This window comes from Delphinus delphis, chromosome 6 (genome assembly GCF_949987515.2).
Source record: "Delphinus delphis chromosome 6, mDelDel1.2, whole genome shotgun sequence".
NCBI lineage: Eukaryota > Metazoa > Chordata > Mammalia > Artiodactyla > Delphinidae > Delphinus > Delphinus delphis.
The window spans coordinates 77,916,521-77,942,055 of record NC_082688.1 but is presented as its reverse complement, the minus strand read 5'-3'; positions in this window follow the sequence as shown (position 1 = coordinate 77,942,055).

The following is a 25,535-nucleotide window of genomic DNA, read 5'->3' as shown; positions in this document are numbered from 1 at the left end:
GTGAAATGTATTCTTAGCATTCTTGGTTGCCAATTATCCTTACTTGTGAACTGATGGATATTTTAATATCCATGATAAAGATGCACAGGTTATTCTCATTAAATGCAGACAATCAAAAATGGAAAGAAATGGCATATACATTGAAAGGTATAATTAGAAAGCACATTTCCCATTACTTTCAAACATATAAAATGATTCAGACCTCCCGCTTTAGCTAGGATGTAGAATGTTGCAAGACTTTAACTTTTATTATAAAGAGAATCTGGATAAGCTACATCATCCTAGTTCATTTTTTTTTTAACTTACTAGAGCAACCATCCACAGAGCAAACCTGTACCTACCTGCCAGCTCTTTCCCATAGGCATTCACCAAGAACATTCTGAAGGTTGTGGGCAGAGAAGGAGAGATGAAAGAAACTGTTTGAGACCTGCGGGGACTTGCTTACGTGCAAAATAGTGGACTGCTAAAGACTGTGTGCATAGCAGCAAAATTTCCGTAAATCCTTTCAGTGAAAGTTTGCCCCAGACCAAGAATAGCTGGGGATAAGATAGCAAAGGATGATGATAAAAGATTCTGTGGTTAAAAAGTTGGAATAAAATTAGGTAGTAAAGAAAACTCTCCTGTGATCCAAAAAGCTGGTAAGTAGGTTAAAAAGCAAAAAAGGGAGTGCATGTGCACGAGAGAGACTGATTTCCAGAGTCTTGTTAGCACTCATATCCCAAAAACTTCTGAAAGGATAACGATGTACAGTCTCTTGGCACATCTAAAGCCAATATCAGAATAAATCCATCTAAAGATGAACAAAGGCCCAAAATAAGAAGAATACAGATGAGATGAATTATTCACCCAACACTAGAAGGCTGAAAAGAAGGAGCATGCCGTTTTCTGGAGGTAAATATTACTTACTTTGATGTCAACTCTTTACTTATTCACTTTATTCAGCATAAATTTAAAAAAATCATGAGGCATGTGAAGAAGCAATAATATCTGGCACATGGTTAGCAAAGGAAGCAATAAGAGCTGATACAGAGATAGCCTAGATATTGAAATTAGCAGGTAGGTTTAAGATAATAGTATAGGCGTGCCAAAGTATTAATTCGAAAAGGAGAACACCATGCATGCACATATGAGGGAAGAATTGGTACAAAGTTAGAAAGGATGCAAATGATAATTCCAGGAAATGAAAACCATAATAAAAGAATGAAGAATTCATTTGATAGGTTTAGACAAAACCTCATGCCAAGGAATTCAATGGGAAAAGAATAACTTATTCTATTAACACAAATGGTGTTGAAACAACTGAACATACACATGTAAAAGAATGAAATTGGAACCTTATCTCACACCATATACCAAAAGATAAATAAATAAATGAATAAATAAAAATGCAAATGGATAAGAGACCTAAATGTAAGAGCTAAAGTTATATAAAACTTAGAAGGAAACATAGGAGTACATTTTTTGTGATTTGTGGTTAAATAAGACCTTTTTAGATACAACACAAAAAGAACAAGCAACAAAAGAAGAAAAAGATAAAAAAAAAAAAAAGAAGAAAAAGATAAAATGTCCTTAATCAAAATTAAAAACTTTTGTGCTGCAAAGGATACTCCCAAGAAAATTAAAACACAAGGCTCAGAATTGAAGAAGATACTTTCAAGTCATATCTGATAAAGGAGTTGTATCCAGAGCATATAAAGAACTCTTACAACTCAATTATAAAAAGAGAACACAATTAAAAATTCTGCAAAGAAAATGCCTATACATTTTTTCAAAGAAGATATGTGAGTGCATATAAAAAGATATTTAATACCATTAGCCATTGGGGAAATAAAAATGAAAACCAAGTAAGATACAACTTCACAACCTCTAGGATGTCTATACTAAGGAAGATAATAAAGAGTGTCAAAAAGAAAAGAAAAATTAGAAACAGAGTATATTGCTGCTAGGAATTAATGGTACATCCATTTTGGAAAACTCTTTGGCAGTTCCTCAAAATGTTAAATACAGAGTTACCATATAACCCAACATTTTGACAGTCAGGTATATTCCCAAGAAAAATATGTTCACACAAAAACTTGTACATAAATGTTTATAGCAGCATTATTTATAATAGTCAAAGTGGAAACAATACAATATACATGACTGATAAATGGATACAAAATAAAGTATATTGCTACAATGGATTATTAGTCATAATAATTTAAAAGAAGGAATGAAGTACTAATACATACTACAACATGGAGGAGCCTTGAAAACATCAAGCTAAATGAAAGAAGCCAGAGACAAAAGACCACATACTTTATGAATCCATGTATATGAAATGTTCAGAATAGACAGAGGCAGAGAAAGAAAAAGATTAGTGAATGGCTAGGGTTAGGAGGTGGGGGATAAAATAGCTGCCAATGGGTAAAGGATTTTTGTGGGTTGATGAAACTTTTCTAAAATTAAATTCTGTTGATGGTTGCACAACTCAGAGAATATACTAAAAACAGAGTGAATTTTATACTTTCATCCAATTAATTGTATGATTTGTAGATTATATCTCAATACAGCTTTTAAAAAAGGAAAACAAATAAAACACTAGACCTGGCCCAGAGAGGAAAGGATTAGTAAATGTGATATTAATAGGAATTGTACCATACTGATACTTAATTTGTGTCCTAGTAGAGGGGAAAGAGAATAGACCTAGAAATATTTGAAGAGATATTTGAAAATAATTGTATTAATTTGCTAGTGCTGCTCTAACAAAGTACTACAGACTGGGCTGCTTAAAAAATATAAACTTATTTCCTCACAATTCTAGAGGCTAGAAGTCTGAAATCAAAGTGTCAGCATGGTTGGTTTCTTCCATGGCTGCTCTCCTTGGCTTTTAAATGGTCATCTTTTCCCTGTGCCTTTGAAATGCCCTTCCATCTGTGTCTCTGTCCTAATGTCTGCAAGGATACCAATCATACTGAATTAGGGCCCATTCTAATGACTGCATTTTAACGGTTATGTCTTTAAAGTCCCTGTATTCAAATACAGTCACATTCTGAGGTACTGGGAGTTAGGACTTAAATATATGAATTTTGGGAGCACACAATTTAGCCCATAACAGTAATTTTTCAAATTCATTGAAGCTATCAATTTAAGATGCCAGAATCACAGTAACACCACAGGATTTTTAAAATGTACCTAAACACAGCCAAAATGCTTAAACTAATAATAAAGAAAATAATATTAAAATCATCCAAAGGAAAAAAAAACGTGGTATACAAAGGAATCATTACAAATATTATCATTTACTTCCCATGAGAAACAAGGGAGGCCAGAAAACAGTGGTATAATATCCTGAAGATGCTGAAAGAACAATAAATGTTCTGCCGATGCAAGAGCATAGCCAGCAGTAAGAACATGTTCGTGATAATGGATATCAAGTCACTCCTTACATGAATCTGACATTTAATCTATTATACCATTGATTTAAATTATACACCTTTACTCTCAGTTAAGTATATATTATTAACAGAGGCACTTTCGGGACTACAAGGCTGTATGTAGTGTTACAGCATTTCTAAAACTTAAATAAGACTCTACATATAAAGTGGATGTGGGGAGAAGTTCAGATTTACTGAGATCCATCACAGCGCGGTTCTGCGTCAATACAGTCAAAGCACATAGATGTTGAATAGTAAACATTTGTAGACCAGAAGTTTCCAAGAGGGGGAGTAGTAGGAGGGAAATAGAGTTGAAGCAAGACAGGCTGAGAAACAGAGAAAATTAGATTCCAACCTTATTGTAATTAAATAAATCTCTCTGTGTATGGAACTCCATTTTGGGGATATGCCCACAAGCCTGCAGGACATATATCTCAATGTTCCTCAAGCAATCCAGTCTTTGAGTTTTGGAAAACAGATAATTTGGTTTTCCCTGTAAATTAATGAGACAATCATAAAATCATAGAATCTCAAAGGACCTTAAAAATGAGCTTAGGCACCTAGTTTTACAGAGAAGAAGCCAAGGTAATGGAATAGTTTTTTTTTAAGTAAAATTTATACATATATATATATATATACACAAAGCAAGTATATTTCTAAAACTGAATTCATAAACTTATTAGTCACAATGAGATTTAAATTTTCAAAAAAAGTAGAATTCTCGTTTTCAGCAATATAAGAGGAAATAGCCCTGACAAACAATTCTGTACAATCTTCTTTAACTTTATAACATGATGTTATAATCATTCATATATGTAGATGGAGACAGTATCAATACATAAAACACTCCAATATGGTTTAGAGCTCTTTACAGTCATTGTGTAGACATGAAAATCCACATCAGTGGAAAAACCTAGCCTTCAATTTAATGCAAAATAACATACAAAGTTTCATAAAATTCATCTCCATACAGTACTTACTATACAAGCCACAGTGAGATTTTAGGTTTAGTTGGCAATACCTACTATTTTATTTTATTTCTGGTTTTGATCAGATCATAGAATTGCCAGAGTCTAATCAAATGGCGACCTCTATAACTATGAAATGCTCATTAATTTTGCGTGAACATAAAAATGGTTCAGAGCTTTAATGTTGTCTTTGATCTAAGCAATTTTCTTAATGTTCTAATAAAAACCTATAAAAAAGAAAGAGCTTGGAAATGGTGTGCTAAATGGAATATACATCATATAAATTATTGCATTATAAAATATTAAACTATATGAAACAGTTATGTGTATGTTTATTTTGTATCATATAAGGCAAAATAAGCAAAAATTGTATTCTAACTTTTATAAAAATATTTTTAGACATAAGAGAATATAGCAACCATTCTAGATTAACAAATGGCATTTATATAAAGGGAAGAGAAATCATATTGGAAAAATTGGTTTAAGTAAAGTCAATACAAAATATATAAAAATACATTATGAATCTGGTGTTAAAAGCTTTTTAAATGACCAATGATTAAATTATCCCTTCACTAGATTAGGAAAAAAAATTACTATTACTGATTTTAAAAGCAACTTCTAAATAAACTATGATGTATATAAATTAATTACTGCTTACAGATAAGCTGAGCTTCCATAAAACATTTTACAGCTGAAATGATTGGTCAAGTATTTTTTTACTCTATGTACTAGGAAACCATCAAATTAGGAGAAGTAAAATAGGTCTATCAAATCATTTCTTTCATATATAAATATGTATGTAATATGACTTGGCTTTGCAATTTAAAAGTAAGTTAAATCTGGATGTCTCACGCATTTGCTTGGAGTTAAAAGTTGTAAATGGTTTAGGGTAGGAGAGTTTGAATTCCTTTGAAATGTATTCCATCACATACAGAAGGAGAGATTTTCAATATAAGCATCAAGCTTTCAAAATTAGATAGATTTTACTTTTTTTAAGTTTATTGTTATTTTTATTGATGTATAGTATTATAGAAGTTTCAGGTGTGCAACACAGTGATTCACAATTTTTAAAGGTTATATTCCATTAATAGATTTTAAATTGGAACAATGACATAAACAAAAAAGTATGTAAATATAGTAATTTATACGTTTAAGAGAGTGGATTTATCATTTTTATTACTCCGCCTCATTAACTAGGAAAATAGAATGAAGAGCATTATATATGAAGCAGAAAGACCCTAACTGAAAACTTCATGCCAGCCACTATCTCATGTGTTAGGTGTAACTTCGAGACAATAGAAAACAGTAATGGCAATGTTGGTTCTCATTTGCGATAGGAAGGCATAATGGATGAGGAATGATACTTAAGGTGACACTGAGAGGAGGAGCAAAAGCAAGGAATAGAAGTGCATTTTGTGTGACGATAATGCTGGACCCTGAAATGGAATGGGAGGGAATTGTTTGGATGTAATACTGTTATCATACTGTTATCAAGGAGAGAAGGGGGCATTGTACTCACAATTCAGGGGAATGACAGGAAGAGAAGGAGCATTTTAAGATTAGTTTTCTGCTTGTATAAATATTTTAGGGTGTAGGACAAGATAGAAATCAGAGAATAATCAGTGTTTTTCTTTTTCCAATCCAAACATAAAGAAATAAAGCTAAAGACTATGATCTTGGTGGAGGAATGGACTGGGGGAAGGAGAAGCTTTAATGAATAAATCTAGTTGGGAAAACTTTCAAGGGAAGAAATGACTAATTTAGTAACAGATTAGGTGATGAAAAGGGAAACTTAAATGATCTTATATCCCTAGTTGAGGAGATGGGACATCTGACTAAAATGGCAGAGACTGGCTTTCTGTTCAAAGCTCTTTTCTTTTTTGATCTCTTTCCAGATGTCGATACAGTACACTTTGAAGCTTTTTGCTAAACTGTATGATGTGACATTTTCAGAAAGACTTACTTTTCCTTTCAAATTCTTTTAGTAGGGAGAATTCTAAATGGCATTATTCTAGAGGAGTTATATTCATTCTACCATTTCAAAACATAATTTCAATTTAAAGATCAGCCCATAGCAACACTTTGAAAACATTCGAAAGAGTGCTTCTTCATAGAATCAACTAAAATGAAATGCCTAACAGTTTAGCAAACAACTCTAAGCTGCATATTTGATTCTCTCTCTGGGAAAAGATATGTAGAAATTTTGCTTAGTTTTCTAATTTTTAATACTACATAAACATGTATATATATGAAATATTGCATATCATGGATACAGATAATATGCCTTATCTTATTTTTATATTTCCTTCCTTCTGATTGCTTTGTGTTTATTCTCTTTCTTTTAAAGGTAGAAATGTAAGTACTGATTTGAGATTTAACCTCTTTTAAGATCTAAGCATTCTGTGCTATAAATTTCTCTTTCGTGACTACTTAAGCCATATGCCACAAATGTGATGTTTTCATTTGCATTCAGTTCTGTGGATTTTTATTTTTTTTATAAATTTATTTCTTTATTTATTTTTGACTGCATTGGGTCTTTGTTGCTGCGCGCGGGCTTTCTCTAGTTGCAGTGAGCGGGGGCTACTCTTCATTGTGGTGAGTAAGCTTCTCATTGTGGTGGCTTCTCTTGTTGTGGCGCACAGGCTCTAGGTGCATGGGCTTCATTAGTTGTGGCACGTGGGCTCAGTAGTTGTGGCTCACAGGCTCCAGAGCATAGGCTCAGTAGTTGTGGTGCAGGGGCTTAGTTGCTCCACGGCATGTGGGATCTTCCCGGACCACGGCTTGGACCCATGTGCCCTGCACTGGCAGGTGGATTCTTAACCACTGTGCCACCAGGGAAGTCCTGGATTTTTAAAGTTACCTTTGAAAAAATTTTTTGACCCATGGATTGTTTAGAGGTGTGTTGTTTAACTTGTAAGTTTTTGAAAAATTTCCTGTTGTTTCTCTGATTGATTTAACTTTGGTTGAATAACATGACTTATATGATTTCAATTTTTAAATGTATTTCAAGGTTTATGAACCAGAATATGATCTGTTTTCATGAGTGTCTCATGGATGCTTGAAATATATATATATATATATGTGTGTGTGTGTGTGTGTGTGTGTGTGTATATATATATATATATATATATATATATATATAGTTATTAGCCAGAATATTCCAAAAATGACATTTAGATTCTATTGGTTGATAGTGTGGTTCAGTTCTTCAATATAATAGCTAATTTTTTTATGTGCCTAATAGTTCTATCATTTCTTGTTAGTGGAGTGTTGACTATATTCTTCTAATCTCTGTCTTTTCGTTGGTGTATTTAAAACATTTACATTTAAAGTGTTTATTGATAGGTTTAAGTCTGACATTTTATTATCCATTTTGCTTGTTTCCTTATTTCTCATTCTTTTGTTTTCCTTTTCTTGGTTTCATAGTGGTGGCTCTAGGGATACAACATACATACCTAATATTACAGCATACTCTTCTTGACATTTTTCAACTTTTAGTAAATGCTGAAGTCTTATTTCAACAAAATTTATTTGTCCTTCCCATTTCTTAAATATAGTTGTCTCAATATATACTTTGAATACATTGAACATCACAATATATATCATTATAATTTGCTTCAATCATCAAGTATGATTTAAGAAACTCATGAAGAGAATCGTCTATTATATTCACCCTTACAGTCACCTATACTTTTGCTCTTCCTTCTTTTCTGTCATTCCAAGCCTTAATCTCTGATGATTACCTTTCTGACTGGACAGGTTCCTTTAGCCATTCTTTAAAGGTAGGTCTATTGGTGGCAAATTATCTTAGCTTTTGTTCTTCTGAGATTGTATTTATTTCTCTTTTATCCCTGATGGATATTTTTGCTAAATACTTAGTTTTTGGCTGGTTGTTCTTTTTGTTCAGCTGTTGAAATTGTTGTCCAACCTCCTACTGGCCTCCATGGTTTCAGATGAGAAATCTCTGTTATACAAATTTGTGTTCCTATAGGTAATATGTTATTCCTTTCTGGTTGTTTCTAACATTTTTTCTTTGTCTTTAGCCAGAAGTTTAATTATCATGTGTATTGGCATGAATTTCTTTAGATTTATCATACATGGGATTCTCTCAGCTTTGTGAACCTGTGACTTTATGTCTTCATCAAATTTGGGAAGTTTTCAGACATTATTTCTTCAAATATTTTTTTCAATCTCACATTCTCTCTCCTTTCCTTCTGGGACCCCATGTGTAAGTGTTATTTCTTATGTTTTGCAAGACCCTGAGGCTCTTCATTTTCTTTTCAGTCTATTTTCTTTCTCTTGTTTAAATTAAGTAAGTGATATTGATCTATCATAAGGTTCATTGATTTATCTGGCATCTCCACTCTACAGTTGAACCCATCTAATAATATTTTTATTTTGGTGGTTGTATTATTCAGTTTTCTTTGATTCTACAATATACATTTGACTCCTTATTAAAAAAATACTTCTATTTCTTTGTTAAGAGTTTCTATTTTTTGTTGTTGTTTGTTTCAGAAGAACATGTAATTGATTGCTGAAGCATTCTTGTGATACTCTCTCTAAAGTCCTAGTCAAATAATTCCAATATCAGGTTCATCTCAGTGCTGGCATTAGTTGATTGTATTTTCTTATTCATGTTATAATTTTCCTGGTTCTTGGTATTACATATGATTTTCATGTGTTCTAGACATTTTGTCTATTATGTTAAGAGATTCTTGGTTCTACTTAAATATTTTATTTTAGTAGACAATTGCCCAGTCCATGTCGGTTTTGACCTTTCATCACCTGGTTTCACTTGAGCTCAGGTGAGATTTCTGCTGGTGCCACCTGTGAGAAAGAAGACACTTTCCTGATCACAGTGTCCTTAGATGGGGTGGGGCATGGGGACAGCAATAGATGCCAGAACTGCATGATAGAGAGTGTTTCCCCTGACCTTTTCCCTGGCCACCCAATACCAAAGGTCTTCCCATTCTATTTTTACTAGTAGCACTGGGGGAGGAAGCACTTACCTGGACAGATTTCTGCCACTGGATAGGGGGCCAGAAGATAGTGGGACTGTTGTCATCTCTAGTGCTATACGAAGAACTTTCTGCCTGTGGATGTGAGGCATGGGTTGGTTAGCTAGCCCACTTCCACTGTTGCTGCTTTTGCAAGCACAACCTGGGGCATAGGTCAGACCTTGATCTTCAGGCAGATTCAGGACACTGCTGACTAGGTATAGGTCTGCCCATTAGGCACGCCTCAGTTTCTCTTTCCCATTCGTTAGACCAGAGAGAAAAGGCTTTTCCCCTTCTTCCTTCCTTCCTTCCTTCTTCCCTTCCTCTTTCTCCCTCCCTTTCTTCCTTCTTTCCTTTCTTTCTTCTCTCTGTCTCTTTCTTTTCCTCCCTCTCTTTCCCCTTTTTTTCTTCCTGGCCTATATTCTACTGAACCTTTATAGTTGCAGGTCTGTCTGACACTCAGTTTGAGTTCTGTATGAGATAAAAAACAAACAAGCAAACAAACAAACAGAAAAACACAGAACTTATCAGTGTTGTTCTTCAAGTCCTAACGTTCCTAGCCAGTCCAACATCTTTTTTCCACCTTTCAGATCATTTCCACCTTTCCACTTTCTATAATTGCTGAATTATTCCCAGAGTATTTACTCATATGAGTGGAAGAACAGGGGAAAGTGAGTCTATGCCATCTTGTCCCAGAACTGAAAGTGCACCTTATCTTTTTATTAAAGAAATCACTTTGTAACAAGAGTATAGTTGCAAGCACTCATTCTGCATCCACCCAAAATAAATGTTATCATTGTATTACAATTGATTCAGTTATTAATTATTATTTTTTTTTAACATCTTTATTGGGGTATAATTACTTTACAATGGTGTGTTAGTTTCTGCTTTATAACAAAGTGAATCAGTTATACATATACATATGTTCCCATATCTCTTCCCTCTTGCGTCTCCCTCCCTCCCACCCTCCCTATCCCACCCCTCCAGGCTGTCACAGAGCACCGAGCCAATATCCCCGTGCCATGCGGCTGCTTCCCTCTAGCTATCTACCTTACTACGTTTGTTAGTGTGTATATGTCCATGACTCTCTCTCGCCCCGTCACAGCTCACCCTTCCCCCTCCCCATAACCTCAAGTCCGTTCTCTAGGAGGTCTGCGTCTTTATTCCTGCCTTACCCCTAGGTTCTTCATGACATTTTATTTTTTTCTTAAATTCCATATATATGTGTTAGCATACTGTATTTGTCTTTTTCGTTCTGACTTACTTCACTGTGTATGACAGACTCTAGGTCTATCCACCTCATTACAAATAGCTCAATTTCGTTTCTTTTTATGGCTGAGTAATATTCCATTGTATATATGTGCCACATCTTCTTTATCCATTCATCCGATGATGGGCACTTAGGTTGTTTCCATCTCCGGGCTATTGTAAATAGAGCTGCAATGAACATTTTGGTACATGACTCTTTTTGAATTTCGGTTTTCTCAGGGTATATGCCCAGTAGTGGGATTGCTGGGTCATATGGTAGTTCTATTTGTAGTTTTTTAAGGAACCTCCATACTGTTCTCCATAGTGGCTGAACCAATTCACATTCCCACCAGCAGTGCAAGAGGGTTCCCTTTTCTCCACACCCTCTCCAGCATTTATTGTTTCTAGATTCATTGATGATGGCCATTCTGACTGGTGTGAGATGATATCTCATTGTAGTTTTGATTTGCATTTCTCTAATGATTAATGATGTTGAGCATTCTTTCATGTGTTTGTTGGCAGTCTGTATATCTTCTTTGGAGAAATGTCTATTTAGGTCTTCTGCCCATTTTTGGATTGGGTTGTTTGTTTTTTTGTTGTTGAGCTGCATGAGCTGCTTGTAAATTTTCGAGATTAATCCTTTGTCAGTTGCTTCATTTGCAAATATTTTCTCCCATTCTGAGGGTTGTCTTTTGGTCTTATTTATGGTTTCCTTTGCTGTGCAAAAGCTTTGAAGTTTCATTAGGTCCCATTTGTTTATTTTTGTTTTTATTTCCATTACTCTAGGGGGTGGGTCAGAAAGAATCTTGCTGTGATTTATGTCATAGAGTGTTCTGCCTATGTTTTCCTCTAATAGTTTGATAGTTTCTGGCCTTATATTTAGGTCTTTAATCCATTTTGAGCTTATTTTTGTGTATGGTGTTAGGGAGTGTTCTAATTTCATTCTTTTACATGTACCTGTCCAGTTTTCCCAGCACCATTTATTGAAGAGGCTGTCCTTTTTCCACTGTACATTCCTGCCACCTTTATCAAAGATAAGGTGTCCATATGTGCATGGGTTTATCTCTGGGCTTTCTATCCTGTTCCATTGATCTATCTTTCTGTTTTTGTGCCAGTACCATACTGTCTTGATAACTGTAGCTTTGTAGTATAGTCTGAAGTCAGGGAGCCTGATTCCTCCAGTTCCTTTTTTTGTTCTCAAGATTGCTTTGGCTATTCGGGGTCTTTTGTGTTTCCATACAAATTGCGAAATTTTTTGTTCTAGTTCTGTGAAAAATGCCAGTGGTAGTTTGATAGGGATTGCATTGAATCTATAGATTGCTTTGGGTAGTAGAGTCATTTTCACAATGTTGATTCTTCCAATCCAAGAACATGGTATATGTCTCCATCTATTTGTATCATCTTTAATTTCTTTCATCAGTGTCTTATAGTTTTCTGCATACAGGTCTTTTGTCTCCTTAGGTAGGTTTATTCCTAGATATTTTATTCTTTTTGTTGCAATGGTAAATGGGAGTGTTTTCTTGATTTCACTTTCAGATTTTTCATCATTAGTATATAGGAATGCCAGAGATTTCTGTGCATTAATTTTGTATCCTGCTACTTTACCAAATTCATTGATTAGCTCTAGTAGTTTTCTGGTAGCATCTTTAGGATTCTCTATGTATAGGATCATGTCATCTGCAAACAGTGACAGCTTTACTTCTTCTTTTCCGATTTGTATTCCTTTTATTTCCTTCTCTTCTCTGATTGCTGTGGCTAAAACTTCCAAAACTATGTTGAATAAGAGTGGTGAGAGTGGGCACCCTTGTCTTGTTCCTGATCTTAGTGGAAATGCTTTCAGTTTTTCACCATTGAGGATGATGTTTGCTGTGGGCTTGTCGTATATGGCCTTTATTATGTTGAGGAAAGTTCCCTCTATGCCTACTTTCTGCAGGGTTTTTATCATAAATGGGTGTTGAATTTTGTCAAAAGCTTTCTCTGCATCTATTGAGATGATCATATGGTTTTTCTCCTTCAGTTTGTTAATATGGTTTATCACATTGATAGATTTGCGTATATTGAAGAATCCTTGCATTCCTGGAACAAACCCCACCTGATCATGGTGTATGATCCTTTTAATGTGCTGTTGGATTCTGTTTGCTAGTATTTTGTTGAGGATTTTTGCATCTATGTTCATCAGTGATATTGGTCTGTAGTTTTCTTTCTTTGTGACATCCTTGCCTGGTTTTGGTATCAAGGTGATGGTGGCCTCGTAGAATGAGTTTGGGAGTGTTCCTCCCTCTGCTATATTTTGGAAGAGTTTGAGAAGGATAGGTGTTAGCTCTTCTCTAAATGTTTGATAGAATTCGCCTGTGAAGCCATCTGGTCCTGGGCTTTTCTTTGTTGGAAGATTTTTAATCACAGTTTCAATTTCAGTGCTTGTGATTGGTCTGTTCATATTTTCTATTTCTTCCTGATTCAGTCTTGGCAGGTTGTGCATTTCTAAGAATTTGTCCATTTCTTCCAGATTGTCCATTTTATTGGCATAGAGTTGCTTGTAGTAATCTCTCATGATCTCTTTTATTTCTGCAGTGTCAGTTGTTACCTCTCCTTTTTCATTTCTAATTCTATTGATTTGAGTCTTCTCCCTTTTTTTCTTGATAAGTCTGGCTAGTGGTTTATCTATTTTGTTTATCTTCTCAAAGAACCAGCTTTTAGTTTTATTGATCTTTGCTATTGTTTCCTTCATTTCTTTTTCATTTATTTCTGATCTGATTTTTATGATTTCTTTCCTTCTGCTAGCTTTGGGGTTTTTTTGTTCTTCTTTCTCTAATTGCTTGAGGTGCAAGGTTAGGTTGTTTATTCTAGATGTCTCCTGCTTCTTAAGGTGGGCTTGTATTGCTATAAACTTCCCCCTTAGAACTGCTTTTGCTGCATCCCACAGGTTTTGGGTCGTTGTGTCTCCATTGTCATTTGTTTCTAGGTATTTTTTGATTTCCTCTTTGATTTCTTCAGTGATCACTTCATTATTAAGTAGTGTATTGTTTAGCCTCCATGTGTTTGTATTTTTTACAGATCTTTTCCTGTAATTGATATCTAGTCTCATGGCGTTGTGGTCAGAAAAGATACTTGATACAATTTCAATTTTCTTAAATTTGCCAAGGCTTGATTTGTGACCCAAGATATGATCTATCCTGGAGAATGTTCCGTGAGCACTTGAGAAAAATGTGTATTCTGTTGTTTTTGGATGGAGTGTCCTATAAATATCAATTAAGTCCATCTTGTTTAATGTATCATTTAAAGCTTGTGTTTCCTTATTTATTTTCATTTTGGATGATCTGTCCATGGGTGAAAGTGGGGTGTTTAAGTCCCCTACTATGAATGTGTTACTGTCAATTTCCCCTTTTATGGCTGTTAGTATTTGCCTTATGTATTGAGGTGCTCCTATGTTGGGTGCATAAATATTTACAATTGTTATATCTTCTTCTTGGATGGATCCCTTGATCATTATGTAGTGTCCTTCTTTGTCTCTTTTAATAGTCCTTATTTTAAAGTCTATTTTGTCTGATATGAGAATTGCTACTCCAGCTTTCTTTTGGTTTCCATTTGCATGGAATATCTTTTTCCATCCCCTTACTTTTAGTCTGTATGTGTCTCTAGGTCTGAAGTGGGTCTCTTGTAGACAGCATATGTAAGGGTCTTGTTTTTGTATCCATTCAGCTAATCTGTGTCTTTTGGTGGGAGCATTTAGTCCATTTACATTTAAGGTAATTATCGATATGTATGTTCCTATTCCCATTTTCTATATTGTTTTGGGTTCGTTATTATAGGTCTTTTCCTTCTCTTGTGTTTCTTGCCTAGAGAAGATCCTTTAGCATTTGTTGTAAAGCTGGTTTGGTGGTGCTGAACTCTCTCAGCTTTTGCTTGTCTGTAAAGGTTTTTATTTCTCCATCAAATCTGAATGAGATCCTTGCTGGGTAGAGTAGTCTTGGTTGCAGGTTTTTCTCCTTCATCACTTTCAGTATGTCCTGCCACTCCCTTCTGGCTTGTAGGGTTTCTGCTGAAAGATCAGCTGTTAACCTTATGGGGATTCCCTTATGTGTTATTTGTTGTTTTTCCCTTGCTGCTTTTAATATGCTTTCTTTGTATTTAATTTTTGACAGTTTGATTAATATGTGTCTTGGCGTATTTCTCCTTGTATTTATCCTGTATGGGACTCTCTGTGCTTCCTGGACTTGATTAACTATTTCCTTTCCCATATTAGGAAAGTTTTCAACTATAATCTCTTCAAATATTTTCTCAGTCCCTTTCTTTTTCTCTTCTTCTTCTGGAACCCCTATAATTCGAATGTTGGTGCGTTTAATGTTGTCCCAGAGGTCTCTGAGACTGTCCTCAGTTCTTTTCATTCTTTTTTCTTTATTCTGCTCTGCAGTAGTTATTTCCACTATTTTATCTTCCAGGTCACTTATCCGTTCTTCTGCCTCAGTTATTCTGCTATTGATCCCATCTAGAGTATTTTTAATTTCATTTATTGTGTTGTTCATCATTGCTTGTTTCATCTTTAGTTCTTCTAGGTCCTTGTTAACTGATTCTTGCATTTTGTCCATTCTATTGTCCATTCTATCTCCAAGATTTCGGATCAACCTTACTATCATTATTCTGAATTCTTTTTCAGGTAGACTGCCTATTTCCTCTTCATTTGTTAGGTCTGGTGCATTTTTATCTTGCTCCTTTATCTGCTGTGTGTTTTTCTGTTTTCTCATTTTGCTTATCTTACTGTGTTTGGGGTCTCCTTTTTGCAGGCTGCAGGTTCGTAGTTCCTCCTGTTTTTGATGTCTGTCTCCAGTGGCTAAGGTTGGTTCAGTGGGTTGTGTAGGCTTCCTGGTGGAGGGGACTAGTGCCTGTGTTGTGGTGGAAGAGGCTGGATCTTGTCTCTCTAGTGGGCAGGTTCACGTCTGGTGGTGTGTTTTGGGGTGTCTGTGGCCTTATTATGATTTTAGGCAGCCTCTCTGCTAATGGGTGGGGTTGTGTTCCTGTTTTGCTAGTTGTTTGGCATAGGTTTTCCAGCACTGTGGCTTGCTGGTCGTTGAGTGAAGCTGGGTGCTGGTGTTAAGATGGAGTCTCTGGGAGATTTTCGCCGTTTGATATTATCTGGAGCTGGGAGGTCTCTTGTGAACCAGTGTCTTGAAGTTGGCTCTCCTACCTCAGAGGGAGAGCCCTGCCTCCTGGCTGGAGCACCAAGAGCCTTTCATCCACACGGCTCAGAATAAAAGGGAGAAAAAGTAGAGGGAATTAGTAGACGTATGAGGAAAGAAAGAAGGAAAGGAGGGAAGGAAGGAGGGAAGGAAGGAAGGAAGGAAGGAAGAAAGAAAGAAAGAAAGAAGCAAAGAAGGAAAGAGGGCAAGAAGGAACGAAAGGAGGGAGGGAGGGAGGGAGGAAGGAAGGAGGGAAAGAAGGAAAAACAAAAAGAAAGAAGATACAGTAAAAATAAAATAAAGTATAATAAAGTTATTGAATTAAAAAATTCTTAATTAGAAAAAAAAAAAAAAAGGACGGATAGAACCTTAGGACAAATGTTGGAAGCAAAGCTGTACAGACAAAGTCTTACACAGAAGCGTACACATACACCCTCACAAAAAGAGGTAAAGGGGGAAAAATCATAAATCTTGCTGTCAGAGACCACCTCCTCAATTTGGGATAATTCGTTGTCTAAAGGAGGGAAGGAAGGAGGGAAGGAAGGAAGGAAGGAAGAAAGAAAGAAGCAAGGAAGGAAAGAAGGCAAGAAGGAACGAAAGGAGGGAGGGAGGAAGGAAGGAAGGAGGGAAAGAAGGGAAAACAGAAAGAAGATACAGTAAAAATAAAATAGAGTATAATAAAGTTATTGAATTAAAAAATTCTTAATTAGAAAAAAAAAAAGGACGGATAGAACCTTAGGACAAATGTTGGAAGCAAAGCTGTACAGACAAAGTCTTACACAGAAGCGTACACATACACCCTCACAAAAAGAGGTAAAGGGGGAAAAATCATAAATCTTGCTGTCAGAGACCACCTCCTCAATTTGGGATAATTCGTTGTCTAAAGGAGGGAAGGAAGGAGGGAAGGAAGGAAGGAAGGAAGGAAGAAAGAAAGAAGCAAGGAAGGAAAGAAGGCAAGAAGGAACGAAAGGAGGGAGGGAGGAAGGAAGGAAGGAGGGAAAGAAGGGAAAACAGAAAGAAGATACAGTAAAAATAAAATAGAGTATAATAAAGTTATTGAATTAAAAAATTCTTAATTAGAAAAAAAAAAAAGGGACGGGTAGAACCTTAGGACAAATGTTGGAAGCAAAGCTGTACAGACAAAGTCTTACACAGAAGCGTACACATACACCCTCCCAAAAAGAGGTAAAGGGGGAAAAATCATAAATCTTGCTGTCAGAGACCACCTCCTCAATTTGGGATGATTCGTTGTCTAAAGGAGGGAAGGAAGGAAGGAAAGAAAGAAAGAAAGGACGAAGGTAAAGTATAATAACGTTCTTAAAATTAAAATTGATTATTAAGAAAAAAAATTTTAAGAAAAAACCATGGACGGATAGAACCTAGGACAAATGGTGGAAGCAAGACTATACAGACAAGATCTCACACAGAAGCATACACATACACATTCACAAAAAGAGGAATAGGGAGAAAAATCATAGATCTTGCTCCCAAAGTCCACCTCCTTAATTTGGGATGATTGGCTGTCTATTCATGTATTCCACAGATGCAGGGTACATCAAGTTGATTGTGGAGCTTTAATCCGCTGCTTCTGAGGCTGCTGGGAGAGATTTCCCTTTCTCTTCTTTGTTCTCACAGCTCCCAGGGGCTCAGCTTTGGATTTGGCCCTGCCTCTGCGTGAAAGTCGCTGGAGGGCGTCTGTTTTTTGCTCAGACAGGACGGGGTTAAAGGAGCCGCTGATTCGGGGGTTCTGGCGTACGGAGGCCGGCGGCGGGGAGGGAGGGGCACGGAATGCGGGGCGGGCCTGCGGCGGCAAAGTCCGGCGTGACTCTGCACCAGCCCGAGGCCCGCCGCGCGCTCTCCCGGGGAAGTCGTCTCCGGATCCCGGGAACCCGGCAGTGGCGGGCTGCACAGGCTCCACGGAAGAGGGGAGCGGAGAGCGACCTGCGCTCGCGCACAGGCCCCTTGGTGGCGGCAGCAGCAGCCCCAACGTCTCCCGCCCGCCTTGGGGTCCGCGCCTCCAGCCGCGGCTTGCGCCCGTCTCTGGAGTCCGCGCCCTCAGCCGCGGCTCGCGCCCGTCTCTGGGGTCCGCGCCCTCAGCCGCGGCTCGCGCCCGTCTCTGGGGTCCGCGCCCTCAGCCGCGGCTCGCGCCCGTCTCTGGGGTCCGCGCCCTCAGCCGCGGCTCGCGCCCGTCTCTGGGGTCCGCGCCCTCAGCCGCGGCTCGCGCCCGTCTCTGGGGTCCGCGCTTTCAGCCGCGGCTCGCGCCCGTCTCTGGGGTCCGCGCTTTCAGCCGCGGCTCGCGCCCGTCACTGGGGTTCGCGCTTTTAGCCGCGGCTCGCGCCCGTCTCTGGAGTTCCTTTAAGCAGCGTTCTTAAACCCCTCTCCTCACGCACCAGGAAACAAAGAGGGAAGAAAAAGTCTCTTGCCTCTTCGGCAGGTGCCGGCTTTTCCCCGGACTCCCTCCCGGCTAGCTGTGGTGCACTAACCCCTTCAGGCTATGTTCAAGCCGCCAACCCCAGTCCTCTCCCTGCGCTCCGTCCGAAACCGAAACCCTAGCCTCAGAGCCTCAGCTCGCAGCCCCGCCCGTCCCCGCGGGTGAGCAGACAAGCCTCTCGGGCTGGTGAGTGCCGGTCGGCACCGATCCTCTGTGCGGGAATCTCGCCGCTTTGCCCTCCGCACCCGTTGCTGTGCACTCCTCCGCGGCTTCGAAGCTCCCCCCTCCGCCTCCCGCAGTCTCCGCCCGCGAAGGGGCTTCCTAGTGTGTGGAAACTTTTCCTCCTTCACAGCTCCCTCCCACTGGTGCAGGTGCCGTCCCTATTCTTTTGTCTCTGTTTATTCTTTTTTCCTTTTGCCCTACCCAGGTACGTGGGGAGTTTCTTGCCTTTTGGGAGGTCTGAGGTCTTCTGCCAGCCTTCAGTAGGTGTTCTGTAGTTGTTGTTCCACGTGTAGATGTATTTCTGGTGTATCTGTGGAGAGGAAGGTGATCTCCGCGTCTTACTCTTCCGCCATCTTCCCTTCGAGCTCCAGTTATTAATTATTAAAAAAAATAAAATGTTGGGGATAAATGTTAAGTCCTTTATATTACCTTTATCTTCACAGTCCTCTCTTTTCCTCCCTGGAGGCAGTCACTGTGATGAATTACGTATAGAGCGAGTGATTTCATACTTCTGTTACAAAACTCTACATTCACATGCATTCTCATTGTTTGAAGTTTTAAGAAGATAAATCAATGGTATCCTACTACATATAATATCAGCCTTACATCTGCTCTCTCACTCTTCTAAAATACTACACATGGAATCACAAGAACCATTTAGGAAATCTGTATCTTCTCAAATAATATTAGAGCCGAATCCCTCACACTGTTTCATCTTACTCTGATCTTTCCTCTGAGTACAAAATGTTAGGCCTGGAGATTTCACCAAGAAAATGCATTCAACATGAATTACCCCCACCTTGATTCTCTTTGACTCTTTCACCTTTCCACAGTTTTCTTTTATAGACTCTAATGGAGTGAGTTGCTAATAGCTGGTTGTAATAGATTTGGTTAATTGTAGTGAAAAAAGAGAGAGAGAGAAAAATCCTGCCTTAATATTTGGAATCTATCTATTTAATGCAAACTGCTCATATTTGGGGGTGACTTTTGGGGTTCCAGTTTATAGCTTTAAAGATTTAAATTTTAAAAAATCTGTCTGTAGGCACTTGTCTGGTTAATATGGTGGTGAGAAGCACAAAGTTCAAATTTTGAAACTCTAAGGTTCTAATGCAGACTTTTAACTTTAAAACGACTTGCATTAAAATTAGAGCCATCATGTCTTAGAATTCCACTGGGAGATCTTGTCTCATTTTGAATGTCGTGATGACTAAAACTCCTCACCTACCTCACCATCCCCATCCTCCACAAAGGCTTTGTAATGAAATTTCCTGTGAATTCTTCAGCTATTCTGACTTGTAATGGGGGAGATATATTTAGTCGTCACCTTACAATTCGAGTGAAACAGCAAACTAATTCCAGCTGAAGAATACATCTTTTGTTCTTTCAGCAAAATGTCCTCTTGGCAGCTGTCTGTTGGCACTAAAAAGGGCAGCAGGTTTAGGGCTATGATTGCCAAGAAAAGGAGTTCCCTAGCAAGCTGTAGTCTCTGTCTCTATACAGAAATCAATGCCTTTTTCCTAGGGTTAATCCTTTTATCAGATTCTACATATGTAGAAGTTAACTGTTTTTTTTTAGCCAGAGTACTCTTATTATTTGAGGTTATTTCTGGTATAAACTCTGAAAAGCTGTTCTTTTGGAAGGGGAGATGTTTTAAATGAGCTGTTCTGATTTCCTTTCAGTAGGCTTTGTCTTACATTTTGAAGCTTTGTGTTAATGCTTTTATTAGGTAACTTTAAAATGTGTCAGAAAATTGTCCCCGCTCTACCACTGGAAAGGGGTATGCATGCAGCACATTTATGTACAATTTACAGCACTGTGCATGTCTAAGTCTGGCAAGCACATCAAAGAAAATACCAATGTTAGTATGACATTTTGACTTTGTGAGCTAGAAGGTCACTTGGGTAATTAGTGCTAGATAAACCCTGAGGACATGCTGTGCTAGTGTGATCATTTCAGCAATGCCCACTGTGACTAACAAGCACCAAAGTGGAAGACACTTATTTATAAATTATGAAAATCTTCTTAGCTATTTTTTAAATACCTTCACCTGCCTTAATTTTCAGCACTCTTTGAGAGAAGGGGCTTTGCCTAATTTGATAAATAATGCTAAAAATTTACAAAGAAGATTATGTACATTGAGATATAATTTAAAGGTAACTACAAATATTATTAATGGTGTGGTTGGCACTTGCGCCCTCCAAAATAGAGGCTTTAATAATGGTTTTTAGTTTAAAATATTTTTTTCTCGGAAATTCTGGGTTTTGTTTGGTTTTTGGTTTTCGTTTTGGTTTTTAATTCCTTCGACTTCGTGAAGAGTCTGAGTAGAATTGGGGGACTACATTATTCGAGGTACCGGCAAACATTAACCACTCTCTTAAACTAATTGAGCTTAACTACTCACCTTACTCTTCCTTCATATTAATTTATGCCCTAGATCTACTTATAAGGATTTCTAGATTACTTTTTTAGGTGCATAACAATGAGATAACATAAAATAATTGGAATGGAAAATGAATATTAGTGAAAAGAACACACGTATGTTGATATAGGATATTTACTTTAGAGAGATTCAGTCAACTCTGTGATTCTTGAAATGAAGGGAATACATGTATGTTCAATGTTATTTTCCACACATAGGCCACATATAGAATGTATCATTTTAAAGACCATGTTATAATCTAACATGTTATAATCAATTATTTTGAGTGATATCAGCAAAACAGCAGAGGAAGGAACACTACACTACCTTTCTCTACAAAATCAATGTATAAATTGCCAAACGTTGCTATAATGAAACTTTTCTGATATATGGAGTCTATTCAGAAACTTACAACAAAGAGAATGCTTAATGAAGAACATAACAACACAGTTTTAGTAAGAAGGCCCTACAGTGTTTTACTTTACTTAGTTACCATCATTCACTTTGCTGCTTGGCAGTGGCCTTGAAGATGGCAGCCTACTCTCTTGGTACAGATTGCTGCTACCAAAGGGAACAATGTGGATATGGACCTTGAACATACAAGATTCACTCAGTGTAATATATCACATTAATTGAATGGACAAAAAAAAAATGTGATCATCTCGGATGCAGAAAATGCATTTGACAGAATTCACCACCTTTTGATCATAGAAATATCCACTGTATAAAATAGGAAATTAAGGTAACATTTGCAACATGATAAAGGGTATTTATGACAGACGCATAGACAATATCATATTTAATGGTGAAAGACTGAAAGCTCTACCCCAAAGATCAGGAATAAGACAATGATGCCTGCTTTTACCCATTCTGTTCAACACTGTACTAGAAGGGCAATGAGGCAGAGGAATGAGGCAAGAAAAATAATTAAAAGACCTTAAAATTGGAAAAGATGAGGTAAAACTCTCTCAGTTTGCAGAACATACACACGCACACACACTATAGGTCTATTAAATGAATGCTGAAAGGTTGCAGGATACAAGATCAACATATAAGCTAAGTTGTATTTCTATACACTAGCAATAAACAAACTGAAAAGGAAATTTAAAAATAATTTCACTTACAATAAAATCAAAAAATAAAATAATTAATAATTAATTCAAATAAAGAGGTTTGGAAATTATACACTGAAAACTATAAAACATTTTAGAAAGAAAGAGGATCTAAATAAAAGATATTCCGTGTTTGTGGTTGGGAAAATAATATTGTTAAGGTGGCAGTACTCCCAAGGGTTTCATAGATTCATTGTAATCCTGATCTAAATCCTAATGGTGTGTTTTACAGAAATGGACCAGTTGATGCTAAGATTCATATGAAAATGCAAGGGACCCCAGATAGCTAAAACAACCTTGAACAACAAACAAAATTGGAGGACTCATACTTCTTGATTTCAAAAATTACTGCAAACATACAGAAAACAAAATAGTATATTGCTGGCATAAGAATAGACGTATAGATAAAGGAATGTAATTGACAGTCCAGAAATAAACCTATACATCTATGGCCAACTCACTTTTGACAAAAGTGCCCAAACCATTTGACTGGGAAAAAATATTCTCTTCAACAAGTGGTGCTGGGGCAACTGGATATCCACATGTACAAGAATGAAGTTGGACTTCTGTCTCACGCCAAATATAAAAATTAATTCAAAATTGATCAAAGACCTAAGCATAAAAGCTAAAATTCTCAAATGCGAAAAAACAGTAAATCATCATAACCTTGAATTTGGCAATGGATTATTGGATTTGACACCAAAAGTTCAGGCAACAAAAGAAATATTTTTCATCAAATTTTAGAAGTTTTCTATACCAAAGGGCATTATCAAAAAAGCAAAAGATGTAACCTACAAAATGAGAGAAAATATTTTCAAAACATATATATGAGTCTGAAATATATAAATAACGCTTACAACTCAAAAACAACAACAAAACTAAGCAATTTTTGAAAATCGGGCAAGGGACTTAAATAGATGTTTCTACAGATAATATATACAATAATATATATGTGTATATATATATATACACACACACACACACACACACACACACACACACACACAAATGACCAACAGGCCCATGAAAACATGCTCAGTGTGATTAGTCATTAATGAATTTCAAATCAATACCATAATGAAGTAACAATTCATACACACTAGGATGGCTATAATCAAAAATAGGGAAAATAACAGGTGTGGATGAGTATGTGAAAGTTAGACCCCTTATATATTGTCGGGGGACGGTATGTAAAATGGTGCAGCCACTGTAGAAAACTGGCACCTCTTCAAAAAGCTAAACATAGAATTATCATATTATCCTGCAATTGCACTCCTAGCTATATACCCCAAAGAATTTAAAACATGTTCAAACAAAACCTTGAACATAAATATTCACAGAAGCACTATTCACAGTCGCCCAAATAAGAACAACCTAAATACCCATCAACTGATGAAATGATAAACAAAATTACTATATCCATTAGGTGGAATATTATTCAGCAGTAAAAAGGAATGGGATACTAATACATGTTAGAACATGTAAGGACCTTGAAAACCTTACGTTAAATGAAAGAAGCCAGGCACCAAAGACCACTTACTATATGATTCAAATTCAGTGTGTAAGTTCAGAATAGGCAAATATATAGAGGCAGAAATTAGAGAACTGTTTGCCAGGGGATAGAAGGAGAGGAGAACAGGGAGTAACTTCTTAATGGGTATGGGTTTCTTTTTAGGGTGATGAAATATTCTAGAGCTAGATAGTGGTGATGGTTGCACAACATCGTGATGTACTAAAAACTACTGAATTGTACAACTGTAAAACAGTTAAAATGGTGAATTTTATGTTAATTGAATTTTACCTCAGTTAAAAGGGTGTGTATGTGTATAATGATTTATGCTAAATGTCTCGTGATTTTTGTATCTTCCATTATATTTACTTTGGATCACTTAGAGAAACCTATACCCAAAATGTGTTAATCCCGTCTTTAGCCATGGTGGGGGTGGTGAAGAAACAAAAATAGCTCTGTTCCATCGGAGTAAAGCATAGTAATTAAGAGCATTGAACTTGCGTCCACACTACTTCAACCTTCAACACACTGTGTTGGAATGCTGCTCCTGCCGTGTGCTAGTTGCTCAACTTTAGGCCAGATAGGAATCTCTTATTGCCGTAGGCACTTGAACTATTTGGTGAGTCTGTATTTTATAAGATTATGGTAGAGTATTAAATTCATTGATACAAACAAAATCTTAGAATTGTTCTTGGCCTATAGTAAGTTTATAGAATTAACTCTTGGTTTTAGTGTCCTAAGACAGCCCATCATGATTTAACTATCAATATTATTGCACTAGAAACAGATGAAATTTGTATCAATACCTAATGATTTGTTCTAAACTCCCCCCTGGTTTACAAACTGAATTTTCCACAGTGCTGCTTTAATGAATGCTCCTTTAATTTTGTTAGTAACTACTGTACTTTTTATTTTTGCTTTCACACTAAAATCATCAAAGGATGCAAATATATCTATGTTCAAGCTATCATGACCCAAGATACTGAAGCACATTTGTGTCTCCTTATCCCTTTTCCTCTTAAATCACACTGTGCACACATCCCCCTACATGCATGTACAAAATTGCATGCACACACTCAAACAGGCAGAGCTTTCCCTCCTCGAGGGTACTTGCTGGGGCAGGGCATTGGTAGCATTTTCTTCGTTCTTGTTCTCAGCCCAGAGCATGAGATTTCTCTGGTTAATTGTCTTAACTTACTCTATAAATCTATCTGTAAAAATCTGGGAGATGTGCTATTTTTCCCTTTCTCTATTCATAGCTTTAAAATATAAGTTAAAGACATATGATCCTGAAAAAGGAGACCATTAGAAAGACAGATTCACTGGAAGGCATGAAGCCTGGTGTCATGTTCTCTTGCTCAATGTGACAGGACTAGTATTAGTAGCCATTCATCGATATCCCTAATTCTACTTTAGTTGGGATTCTGTTTTATCCATTCTGCTAGACTTTCTAAGCAAGCCAAACTGTTACTGTCATTCATTGGTTCTCCTGGTTATCTAATTCTATTTTTTCCCCTCTGTGATCTTTACCTTTATAGAAAAATTAGAGTATACATGCTTACAGAATTTTAGACTGTCTGAGATTACATATGCATATTGACCAGCATTATACCATTATCCAGGCTCTTTCATCTACTATAATGAAATCCCTATTTCTGTTACCGAGTCCAAGCTTGTACTGCTTGACACATGACAGGCCAATAAATCGAGAGATGAGTTTTGGGGCAAGGAATAGTGACTTTATTCTCAGTTGACTGAGAAGATGGTGGATTGGTGTCCCAAAAAAACCATCTTACCTGAGTAGAATTCAGGCTTCTTTTATACCAAAAGAGGAGGGGTTAAAGTCCTGGTTCCAGCCAAACTCTGGAGGGGATGTCTTAATCTCTTCGTTCATGCAGCCATTCACAGTTGGCCTGGTCAGGATGTTTCCTGTGAGCTAAACAAAGGTATTTTAGCTTAATGCTCATTACCTGGGAGGCAGGATTCCCAGAGATGGGCCATTATGTATAATTTAAGCTTATAGGCGACATCCTTTCAG